This window comes from Parus major, chromosome 2 (genome assembly GCF_001522545.3).
Source record: "Parus major isolate Abel chromosome 2, Parus_major1.1, whole genome shotgun sequence".
NCBI classification, from domain to species: Eukaryota; Metazoa; Chordata; class Aves; order Passeriformes; family Paridae; genus Parus; species Parus major.
In genome coordinates this window covers 59,414,659-59,428,119 of record NC_031769.1, presented here as the reverse complement: position 1 = coordinate 59,428,119, position 13,461 = coordinate 59,414,659, and positions in this window count along the sequence as shown.

Genomic DNA, 13,461 nt, shown 5'->3' with positions numbered 1-13,461 from the left:
ACTTCTTTTTTCTGCAACACTGGGATTGTCATCTAGCTGATGTTCCCCATTTGAATTTCCTTCCTCAGCCTCTTGTTTTCCCATCTTGCATGTCTGTGCAAAAAGATTGCTCTTTATAAAAAGAGGAAAAGATTTTGCCCATGTCTGTGCAAAAGATTGCTCTTTATAAACTATCCTGACTGCCGTGATATTTTGGAGTCTAATACCTTGGAAATATACACAGATTGATGTTGAAAAAAAAAATTACATGAGTAAGCCAAAGAATCTGGTAAAAGACAAGAGACAAAGTTCAATTAAAAAGATATCCTGATGGCTCAGGATACAACACCGAATCTTTGCTGTTACAAATGTCTAAATACAAGTGTATTTTCTTCCACCATCATTGATCTTTATATAATCCTGTTTTTCTGACCTTCAGACTCTATGATGAGGATCTTTCAAGTTTACAAACTTCAGGAAAATACAAGTCCAGTTTTTCCAAGCTTCTCAGTTTCTTACATCATCATATGGGAAGCTGCATTGGTCATAGTGTTCAAGAGCCCTGCAAGGACCCAGCACAATGAAAACAGGACCACCTTGCTGGCTTTTGTCAGGTAAAAACTGTACAAAGCTTGGCTCTTATAGTGCTTTTAGCCTGTCAGTGACCATATTACTTTCCTTCCATGCACAAAGCAGTTTGTGCCTCTTTAGGTGCAGAGGTCATTTTGCACACTGGGTGTAGCTCCTAAAATGAGCCAGAGAATAGGGGATATGAGCATGGGGGAACCGCTTCAGGAACTGTAAGGGAACCACTCCCAGCTAGTTAAAAAATTATTTCCATGTGAGCTAATACAATTCCTAAATCTCTTAGTGGAAACAGAGTTCAGTATTATCTAGCTACATCTGGAAAGGCTCTTAGAGTAAAATTTTTATAACATGGTTATTCTAGAAGCAAAGTGAAAGCTCTGTTAACTTTCAGTCTAGTTCCATGAATGCTCTCACAGCTCTCAGGGTACTTTCCCATCTCTACTAGCACCTGAATGATAGGAACAAATACTTAGATCCAGTTGAACACACCTTGCAGTTTTTAATGAGTTTTCTGAGTAGCCATAGTGAACATCTTTCTCTCATGGACAGATGGTGTTTATGTGAGGGTGTTATGTGCATGTGTTGGGCTAAATGTGCCTTACAGAGAGCATTAGAGTACTGAATGCCCACACTCTTCATATAAAAGCCTTTCTCAGGTTGCTTATGATTTCACAGCAATACAGCTTGGGCTAGCACTGAAGAGTTTATGAACACCTGATGACAGGGCAAAGAAAATGCTGTATCTTTGTCAAAGTGGGGGTGCATGCATGTGTGTACACATTTTGTTCAGCACAGCCACAGTTTAGTGGAGGGAGCTGAGCACAATCAGCTGTCAGTGATATCACTGACCACCACAAAAATTGTTTAAGACCATGCAACTTCTCCAACTCTCCTCTTGATTTTCTTGTATAGCAACGTCTGAAAGGAAGTGTCAGGTGGAGAAGAATGGGAGGGTTTTTCAGTTGTCAGAAATACTATTCATTTTAGAATTATCAGGCAAATTATGACCTGGTGTTTCTTTTATTTATTTTTTTTACCTTCCTGAAGGAACTTCAGGCAGTCTAAGTGAGATTTATTCTGGGCATAGTTACCCTTATTCAATCTAGTCCAGACATGTACCTTTTTCTCCAAGTCTCTTCATTCAGTCCCTCTGTAGGTCTCCACATACAGTGGAATTTTCCAGTGCAGACAGGGCTGTTGTTTTGAATGTAAAATAGTCTGGGAAAAACACACCCCATTTTCAGTGGCTTCTCTCCATGATGAATAAATCTATAGAGGGTAACTGGCTTGTGCTTTTCCTTTCCTTGCTTTTCTGAACCATTTAATGCAACCTTCAGTGCCAACAGGCAGCCCTGTACTCTGAGTAAGTGGGATGCTTAGAAAAACAGGTTTTAGAAGTCATCCTTTAGTAAAGATGTGCCATTTTTTATTGTTTAAATAACAGAAGATAGTTTTTATTGCTCTTCTTTTACAACTCTAGACAATGAACCTTCCTGAGAACAGTTTATGTACTAAACAGCTCATTTACATACCTGGAGACTGTTAGACTAGACAACTACCAAACTTGGTGTTTCCAGAAACTTTGTAGGTCACTTTGTCGAAATAACAAAGAAAATACAACCTTGAAGCAGAAGTGAGATGGATCATTTTGAACAAACCTTAGGCTGAAGTACTATATGATTGACCTATATAACGAGGCAAGGCCACTACTGCATCTGAAGTTGTGCCTTTGTGCACTACTGCCTAATGTCATTCAAGCCTTCAAATGAAATAATTGATCCACTGTATGTAAAACACAGAGGGGATTTGTTCTGTGACAAGTGTATAGTTTCCAAACATATCAGTAAACCTTCCACCACTAATAAACTGGCTTTAGTGGAATGATTGGTTAGAAAATGTGAACAAACTACATTTGGAAAGCACAGAGAAGAGAGAAACATGTTGTAAGTGTTCATGTTATTTTCCTTTCTATGTATAATTTGAAGTAATTTATAGAAAAAAAATTGCAGCATATTGTCCTGCCTCCCTTCTCTTCAAAATTAGAGCAGAAGATTGGGGTTTGCTAACCAGCATCCAGCTGTGATTCTGTGATTTTCTCTAATGCTCTGCCATGGCTGGTGCAGGGCTGGCTAGCAGCAGGAGGCAGTCATCTCCTAGGTGCTCCTAACAGAGAATTACATGTATCATGAAGCTAACAAATGTGGGGGCAAGATCACTCTGCAAGCATTTTCTGCCATTTTTACCAGATTTCTGAATAGGTCAGCCTGATGGGAGTCTTTAAAAGCAAACAAGCAAGTAAAGAAACCCAAACCCAACCAAAAATAACAAAAGGCACAAAACAAACTCCTCACAAGTGTTATGAGAGGAGGGAGTCCATGTGCATGTGATGAGAAGACACTACAGTTCATATAAGCAATGAAAATACAAAAAAAAAACCCACAACAAAACCTTAGTATGTACCAAGACACATTTTTTCACAGCTCTGTCAATACCATCATTGTTGTGGTCTGCAAATGCAGGTAATGAAGTTGTGTAAATATACCTTTACATTATTTCCACTCCTTGTGGATCATTCACCTAAAGTGCCTGTGGGAGTGCATGTTATGCAGGCTTCTGGGCTTGCATTGGTGTAATGGATTTGGATTGGTTTGCATGGATTTTAAAGAGAAGAGATTACATTAAGAAAACAGCATATATATATATATATATATATATATATATATATTTGGGGGAAATGGAAGAGTGTGAATCCATGTGACAGCAGACTCTTTTCTGGAACTGAAATAGCCCCATCTGCACAAGCAGGTTGTTCACTAGAAGGTGTGAGCAATAGTGAGGACAGAGGTTTTTCAGGCTGATGATGGCAGGTTCAACACATCCAGTGTTCCTGTCAATGTCAGTATTTTTCAGCCTGAGGGAAAATGCAGCCTGATGCAAACTGCATTAGGGTTGTGGCACTCAAATGGGAAGCACTTTTATAATCAGTCTATTTCGTGAAATGAAAGGAGAAGACCCACTGTGACATGCTGAGATATATGTTGTTAATTGCTCGTCATAACAATTCTGTTTCTTCAGTAAGATCTCTCTTTTCCCCTACCTCCTCTCCCTATGAAATGATCTTGTCAATATGGAAAAAGCAACCCTGAGGAATCTATAATTTAATGAAAAATTGCTGTTGCCATGGCATAGAGATCATACATTTATATTGAAATAATTTCTCAGTCTTCATTTGCATCCCCTGACTCTCTAAACAGCTATATCAGCTGTTAAGATTCAAACAATTAAAAATGCTCAATTATTAAGAAGAAATTAAAAGAAGTAATCAGCTTAACACAATTTCAGCTCAAAAAAGCCTTCCCAGCAGCTCACAGGAAAAGCATATTTGTATGCTGTTAACATCCCAAATTGGCTTAGGTTAAAATGCACGGGAGCAAGATTAAACCAATGCAAAGACAGTGGAAAAAGAACCAGTGTTTTCTTTTCACTGTGAACAATATGAAATTTCATCAGCTTTTGTTGTTAGGATGTCATATGAAAACACTATGCTGAAGCCTACTGTGCAGGCTGTTACAGTTTCCTAAATGAGATTCTGCTATAGATTTCCTGGCATCTACTGAATTCCTCTGTTTATTTGACTGAAATATTTGTACCAGGGTTATTCTTGTTCCACCTTCAGTGACTGAACATGAGAGAATATTTGCTCTTGTTGTTTTTCTTTTTTTTTAAATTCCTTGGTTTTGTTGTTGGGTGTAATAAAGTTTTTCAATCTGGATGAACTGATAGTAAGTGGGTTGAATGTAACACAAAGAGAGGCAGATGGTACCTACACCTCCTTTGCTATTCCTAAGACACCTATTGCCACAGTTAGAAGCCTCTGTTGTTATCATCTTGGATGTCTGCAGGATAGATACTGCAAACTGCACTGCAGCTCACCAGATGATTTTGTGGCACGTGGGGTGGTGCAATCTGTTGTACAATCACCAAGAGCATTGGCCAGCTTGTATGCCCCAGATTAAAAAGCCTAAAACCATAAAAGTTTGGCTCCTGCCCCTTTAGATATCCTGAGCCAAACTTTGGGAAAGAAAGTTTGTGTTTCCATTTTATTTCTGTCGCTAAAGATTTTACCTTAGTTTACCAGACACAGGCAAGATAGCCAGGCCTTCTTGGGATACTCAGCTTCAAAGCTCAAAGTCATGGAGGCTCTCTGCCCTATCTTGTGTGCTTCCTTTGGTGCCCTGCTCTCCAGTGAGCCAGCATTGTTTTTTTTTTCTTTTCCTCCCTCTTCCCTTCCCTTTAGAGAATATCCATTTCACTGTATATTTGACCCTCAATCGTTTTCACATCTGTGGTTGAAATTCACCTCTAGAAGAAAGTTCAAACAGCACCTTAGGCACTTCCAGACACTCCTAGACTTCGAGAAGTGAGTCACACTTGTGCTTTGTGGTCTGGGAATGTCCTGAATGACATCACTGACCTTGGTTTGATGATTTCACTCCTGCGTGGGCGAAACTCAAACCACTGCTTTGAAAGGGAAGCTTACTTTGCTCAGAAGGAGGCACTTCACCTTTGTGGTATTCCACACAGTGTCCCTACACCAGAGTTAACGTGGAAGTCCTGATGGTTTTTAACTTGGTGAACTAAAAGGCAATGATGGTCCTAGAATTGTTTACTTTTTTTCAGACTTCCTGTTCATATTCCCCAGTTTGCCTCCAGACCAGCTGATACACAGATGGTTCTTTTACCAGCTATCTAAGAGATAGCTTTATGGTACAAGGTATGGTCTCTTTCCCAGTCCAGAATGATTCCTCAAGGAGGTCTGTCTGCTTACTTGATATAGGATTATTTTTCTAGCCTACAGCAGTCTGGAAGGCTGAGGTTGTTCGCCTGGAGGATTGGTTGTCATTTGCTTTTTTCCCTAGCCTACTGCATGTGTGGGGCAGAGGAGGAGGAAAAGATGCAGGTGAAAGTCTTTTAATCCCTAGTGCTTGATGAATAGTTACTTTTGTTATTCTAACCTCATATATCCATCTTAGGGTTGATGAAGGGATAGAAATAATTGCAGGCAAGTAATTTCTTACCTGGCATAGCTAGTCCATTTCTGAACTTCAAGATTCATGTACTTGTTCCTAAAGTGTCAAAAAAAAATGCTATTTTTGTTTTGTATTTCCAAGTGATTGAGTCACTGAATATTAATAATTAAATAACTAGTGATTGATGTGGTCAAGAAAACATGAAGCTCCCAACAAATTCTCACCTGGAGAGTCTCCATTTCATTTCTATATGGAGCACATCCCAAACTTTTAACTCACCTTGTAAATCAGTTGTAATTTCTTGGGCACTTCAGCACACAGTGATAGCTGATGCTCTTTCTATTTTGCCAGACTGGCTCAGTATCATGCTCTGACCAAAACAGGTTCTTCATCTGTCATTTAAGAAAACTATTTTTACTGCTTAGAGCTTCAAAGCAGAGATAGTTGAATAAAATATTTATTAGGGCCTGGTGAGGTACTGTTAAAATGTGTCATGAACTCTCAAGAAATGGATGATGTTTAGTAAAGAATCTTCTCCACATTTTGCTCTCATAAGAAATTTGTTGATTAAACATACTCATGTTTAAGTGTTGAAGCTTATATTGTATCCTAGGCAGGGTCCAAAGGCTGCCCAATAATGATTGAATGACATGGACTTTTCTTTGATTTCCTGTTTGGTCCAATAGAAACAAAAATGAGTCTTGGATTGGCAGACATGGACAGCTACAATTAATACATGCATGCATGTTTCATATGCATATTTTATAGAAACATATCAGAGATGAGCATGAGGTTGGATTTTTGGTGCTAGTTAGAGGAATAAGGCTTTCCTAGGTCATCAACTCCTTGGTGAAAGAAGTTTACAGAAAACATTTTAAGTGGGATTATTGCTGTCCTTTGATACACTGATGAAATCTTCACAGGAATTAGATGACAATGTCAGTAAGAACACCCAAGTTGTGTGCAAGAGCTAAACTGACTTTTGATCCCTCAGAATTATCTCCTGAGAACCCTTCTTGATTGCCTCTGCAAAACCAGGTTTAACTTCATATGTTCCACCTTCAAAGTCCTTCCTACCCTCTGCTCAAAAAATACATAAAACACTTTTAGATAGGTAACTATTACCTTTTCATAAGAATAAGAAAAAAAGATATGCTGTTGTGACCATCTAACCTTTCTTTAGTCATTTATCCATTTCTCAGTGAAGCAAACAAAACCATGTAAATCTCAAGTGCTCATGGCAGTGAACCAGGAGGGACAGGCCATTGCTTCTGTGTTCTTGGATCAAGGACCAGTGCCCACAGACACTGAACAGAAAGAAGCTCCCATTGTGCACAGGCTACACAGATGTGAAAAAAGCAGCCTGTTGCTTCAGTATTACTGTCAAAAATGTGTATGTGTTTGGTAAGTCCATAGTGTGCTGCTGCAAAGTTGTTTGTCTCCCAGAAGCCTCCCAGGAAAAGTGTGAGTACATTTGTATTGCTTGTTCGCAGTGCTGGAACTTAGACCTGTTGCCTCATCAAGCAGAGGAACATGAAGGTGAGTTTAGATTTGTTTGGGAAGCTGACTCTAATGTGGCTTCCTTCTGTTTGCCTGGTATCAGCTCTTGCTGACAGTATTCTGCAAGAGAATTTCCCTCAGGAAGAAAGGTTTTTATTGGACAAGTGCTTCTCTGAAGGATGTATAAAGGAAAATAGCACTGGTAATGTCAGGCAGGAAAAAATAACTGTAAGAGCTCCAGCAGGCCTCCCTAAATATTAGCACATGTTCTATGATACAGGGAATAAGAAAAATAAGTACTGACTATAGAAAAACACATTTTATATATTTTATATATGTTTTTATTATCCACAAAGCCAGTATTGTACTTGAACAAAAGGCCCTCTCATACGATGTCAATTTTATATTTGTACCTTTCATAAGAGGGCATGAAATGTCATAGTTCTATGATGCAGAAATATTATAATTTGCTGCTTAAATATTTAAATAATGAAAAGCTGTTGATAGCATGGTCAGCCATGTCCAAATACTACATGAAAAGTAGTATGCAGGAACTGTGTAACTACAGAGTTTGTTAGGCCTTTATATTTCACATTGATAAGACATCATCTTGTGTGTGCATATATGCATACATATATATATATATATATATACACATATATATGTGTGTGTATATATATATATATATATTTGAAAATGAAATCCAACTTTCACCATTTGATGCGTCAACTGCTAATTGTAATGTGGAATCCAATACAGCAGTAAGCATTTCCAGTAAATAGAAGCTGACTGTAGCTCAAGAGTAAGCTTTTCCCATATCTGAATCTCACTTCTAAGTGGACATAATGCAATTTTTCCTCATTCTCTCCCCAAAGTTTTTTTCCATGTTACAAACATTTCCAGCTGTCAACCCAGCAGTCATTCTTACCTCATATAGCTTAAGTCTGAAAAGGAGGGCCATATTCTATCATAGCTATTGAAGATATTTCCAAGAAGGAAAGGTACATCAGATCTCCTGCTTTAGATTTTGACTGATAGGGACAAGTAATAAGAAGAGAAACTTCTCTCCCATCTTCTGTCTCTGCTCAATTCAAAACCTTTGGGCTCCACCTACTTCCCTAAGCTCCCTATTGCCTTTTCTCTGTGCTTCCTCTGAGGGGTTGTTCCCTCTGCTGTCCTTAATGATATGTTTGACTCCCTGAATTTAGAAATGCCAGTGACCCAGATTGTTGTTTTTTCTGTTAGCAGGGATGAAAAGAAAATGAAATATTAATATTTTTTCCCCATTTACCTATATCCTTAAAAGTCTACTTAAAATTCTGTTTGTAATATGGGAGTGCTACACGTTTTTTCTTCTTTCCCCAAGCTGTCTCTCATTTCCTTGCTGACCTTTTAATGTAACAAGCCTGGAGATTTTTCTTCTTCTTTTCAGTGGGGAAGCTCCTGGAAATAGAGATACCTGTGTTAATCAGTAAGTGACTGAACAATTATCAGCACATCCAGATTACTGGACTGCTGTGGAGGATTTAGACCAACTTGTTCCATCCTAAGCAAAAATACAGTTGCTTCAGCAATCTAATGCAGAGGGAAGACTAGAGTGTGCTTTCTATTAAATTAACATTTCTCAGTTCACGTCCTTAGGAAACCTCTGACCAATATTTATTTGAAGATGTCTCTGTCCAGGATAATATTATGATTAAAATTAAAGGAAGCAGAAAAAAAATAAGAAAGTTTTCTTACTGAAATAAAGTGAAGAACACTTTTTATTTCCCCATCTTAAATAACCTCTGGAACAGTAACCCAGGATAGGACTTGGCAACTGCTTATTATGCTCTCTGCCAAATAATGCGTAGAGATGTAGCAAATCTAGTTACTAAATGAGCTGAGCAGGAAGAGCCTGTTTGAAACTGCATAGAAATACGAGCACTCTGCACAGCAGAGGACCAAAGATACAAGGATTATGACCTGCAGTCACTGAGGCCTCATGTTAACTAAGATCAGAGTCAAGAGCAGGAGAGAAGCAGAAGAGGGAAAACGAGTATTGTTGAGGCTTGTGTGCTGCTCTTGGCGCTCCACCTACTCTTGTTATTGTTACTTTGCTTGGCTTTTAGCTGATAAATAAAATATGGAGTAGTGTCTAGAAACACAGACAGAAGACAGTTCATCTAGTGCTGCCTAATTGCTGGGTGCTGCAGTTGCTGCATAAGAGCTATCTTTTCAGAATTAAAATGGGAACCAGTGGCATTTAATGGACTGGGACCAGCCATAATGGTTACAGTAACAGACCGTGAATATGGTGGCTGAGAGAAGTATAAAGGCTTCATTCCTAGGCAAATCCCGGGAATGGCATTTAGACTGTCCAGAGAGTCTGGTCTGTAGCTGAACTGAACTGGCACCAGTTGCTAGAGCAGATTGCATAAGTGCCCCAAAAGGGATGGCAGAGAATAGCTTTCCAAATCCCAAGAGCAGAGGGATCCTATTCAGGGAAGTTGTCTCAGCTGTCAGGGCAGTTTTTCTTCCATGTCAGTGGTCTGAAAAATATCTCTATTTTCCCCTTTGCAATCAAAAGCAAAAGCTGGCTTTTGAAAGACTATTTTGAAAGTAGCAGAGCTTCAGTCTTCTGAGGCTTGATCTTCCAAAATTTTAAAGGCGGCTTACAAAAGCTAGTATTCTGCAAAGAGACACTGTGCAATTTCTGCCTTGCATCTTCCTAAAAGCTGACTGCTGAGTCAATATGGAGGATAATTCACTTACTATTTTAAATCTGGGGAAGGTGCAACTTAATTTAGTTCTGTAGCTGTATGGTCTCTCTTTTTCAGTATTGGGGAGGAAGTGCTGCTTTTTCCTACTGAAATCCTGCATAGGTGTGATGGAGACAAATCTTGCTGGGAGCTGTGTGGCTGTGCTTCCCTAGGTAGCTTCTCTACCCTCCCAAGAGGATATTCATTTTGTGGCAGTGTACTTGGGAAAAGGGGTGAGCGCTGACTGACTGAATGGTGCTGCGCCTTGAAGAAAACAGGGGAGAGCAGCAGCTTGCATTCTTCAGTGTTTCTGGGGCAGTAGACCAGGAGAGGTCTCCCATATCTTTTTTCAGCCTGCTTTGGCTTTCCTTTCTTGCCTGGTGAAGGAGGGCCTCCATGTGCTTGGGGCTTTACTCCGAGCTCAGGGGCTGGGTTTGCGAATGGCTTTCGAATGTTAGCCAAAAATATTCGTCTGTGCATGTGTACGTGGAGGCGTGGGGGAGGGAGCATTGCTCCCTTGTGCAGTCGCACAGAACAAGCCACAATCTGGCGTGCTTTTGGTTATTAATAGCTAGAATATGGAAGTAGGGCAAATATCCATCCTGATTTATCCTGACCTGAATAATCCGTATAGTCTCCAGGCCATAGACTAGCGATTCTGTCTCTAGCTGTCACATTCCTGAATTTTAGGAAGTGATATCTGTGACCATTTTGTGTCATGATGATCAATGTCACATTAAAGAGAGAAGCCTGCAGGCAGGCGTGTGAGCTGTGTGAGCGCTGCTTGATTAGGGAGGCGCTGGGGTGGGGATCCTGCTCGCTGTCACTCCTGCTCCCTGTCACTCCACGCTGTCTGAGACCATGAGACAAAAGATCCCAAGGGAGAGGTCACCCTGGCCTGGGGCTGCTCTGCTGGGGTGGGGGGAGCAAGAAAGATGCTCTGAGAGGCAGGTCACAGGCGGAGAGGAGTCACAGAGCCGTGAAACAGCTCTGAAGGAGGCAGAGAGATGTTAGATTCAGGAGTGGGAGTGGGGAGTGAAAGAGGCAGAGATGTGCAAAACCTGGTATCCCTACGGTTAACCATTTCTTGGCATTATCAGGATATTCAGTTACAAGAAGATGGGCTTTTTCTCTCCTTTTTGTTTCTTAAAATCATGAATACATTGAATCCCATATATTTATTCTCCTCTCAGCTTACAATATGTTGTTCTTCACACCTATTTTTGAAATCATGTCAACTTTTTTTACCAAATCTGTAGATTTCCCGTTGTGGCCTATGAACATTCCTAGCACGTGAAGAGAGACAAGCAAAAGGACATTAGTTGTGACAAATCCAACAAAAAGATGCCTGGGACACAAATCAGAATTCCTCATTTGGTCAGCTTTCCCACTGACTTCCCCATGAACTGACATGATTCTTGAGTGAAGCATGCAAGCTGGAAGAATAGGGTACACATTTGCATCCTGTTATTGTTCTGAGCGTTATTCTGGCAACAGTTTTCTTTTTCTGGATGGGCACACAAAAAAGCAATAAATATTATTGCTGATTACATTTTAGAAACTACAGGCATTGTTGGAATGTAGGCTTATTTATTAAGGGTAGAATGAGTATAAAGGGAAACAGGCTCTTGCCCAGAAGTATTTGAAGACTGATATTAAATCAAGACACGATGTGAGAAGAAGACTAGCATGAAACAAAGCTTGTTATGCTAACAGTGTGCTGTTATTTAAGCCAGCTAATGAACAAATTGATAGCTTCAAATCACCTAACATTTTGTGTGTATTGTGGTATTTATTTCTGTTCTGCTTTAAAGCAGATAAGTAAATACAAAACTGGTTTCTACCAAGCTAATTTCTGGGGTGCAGTGTTATTCCCAGAGCAAATCAGTCCATTTGTAAATACTGTGTTTCAGTGCTGGGAGCTTAAATGCCAGCATGAAACCTCCCAGCCTTCCATGCAGCAGCTAGGCAGCCATGGTTACATCTGCCTCCCTTCCCACAAGGCACAGCAGATTGGATGAGGATTCACTACAGTTCCCCTGGCTCTTCCCTGCAGATTTCACACTCTTCCCCCAACAAATGTGAGCCTCCATTCCCCTTCACTTGTGGGAAGCCAGAATGGCAGCCAGGGGATGCTGCCGCCTTCCCAGCACCCAGCCTTTGTCTGGGAGCACTTATGGCAGCGCTCCCTTTTCTCTCCGTGCCAGGGAAACCGCAGGGACCCCCGTCCTGACCCGGCCAGGGAGGCTGAGATTCCCACAGGCAGGGAGGATGGAGCAGGCCGGGATTTTGCCGTTTGTTTTTGAAACGCCGGTGTTGGCTACCCGGGTGTCTCTGTGTGTGTCCCATGGGAAGCATCAACCGGTGCTGGGGCTCTGCGGCTCGGGCTTGTGTTTGTGAGCCTGGTTTGTCAGCGGCGAGCTATTCTTGTTGGATTTCCAAGTAAACATCAGACAGATCCTTACCCCTTTGTGCTGTCACGGTCTGCCAAGAAAACTGTCTGAACTCTGAAATTTCTCCTTTTATTTTCCGCCTTCCTGACCCTGCCTCTGCCGCCGACAGCAGGTCCCTCTTGTCAGGGGAAATGTCCTCCAGGCACAACACGGGGAAGTGGAGGAGGAGAAATTTCACCTCCAGAAATCCTGTTTGGCGAGCCAGGGATGTCTGGGCCTGCGAGAGGGACGGGGCAGGCAGCTCGGAGTGGCCGGGGCCCATCGATGAGCCTCTCCCCGAGGCTGCACAGGCTCCTCTCCGCGGAGCGCGGGGGCAGGGCAGCCCGGTGACAGCGGCTCGGGTGACAGCGACAGCTCATTAGGCTGTCACGGCGCCATGGCAACGGCGGGCACGGCATCCGCCTCCAGAGCAAACACGCAGCCTTCGATCGGGTTTGCTCTGCTCACACCAGCGGAGGTCAGCTGAGCCGGGGCTCCTCGGGAGCCGGGGACTTCGCCGCTTGAAGAATAAGCCCAGCTTGTCCCAGGTTTCGTTTTGCCGCGTCCAGTTCCTATCCAGGGCTCATGTGGAGGGTCAGCTTCGCCATCCTCTGAAGCTGCGTGCAGGCAGCAGCCTTGGCTTTGGCTGCCTTCACTCCCGGGGCTCCCTTAGTGAGGTTCCGGGAGGCACTGCTCAGCACCTCAATGAATACACAGTCTCTGTATATTCATTCACAGTCTCTGGGGCAGGGTTTGAAGGGCTTCTGCTGCATGATCCATACCTTCCTTGGGCTTCCATGGACTCTATGACTGAGATGATAAAACTTTAAAAATGCTGAAGTATCTTATCCTACTGCCTGTTTTCCCTTTAGGATATGACGTACATTTCATAAAGCTAGCAGTCTGGATTCTGGAATAGAGAGCATTAGCCATACTCCAGAACAGAACACCTTTTTTCTTTGAAAAACTAGTGGTTCTGGAAATGGTGCTTGAAGACAATTTTGTATCATGCTTGAGGTGCTGCACGCAATGTACTTATTAATTACAAAATACAGTTCTACAGTTTTGGTCCTTGGAAGTGGTGAGGACTTCTGGCCCTTAGGGATTTCTTTGGTGAACAAATGATCCAGCTCTGCTGAATCAATGGGGTTTCTTCCATTTACTTTATACATTTTGGCTAATGTCCAATCT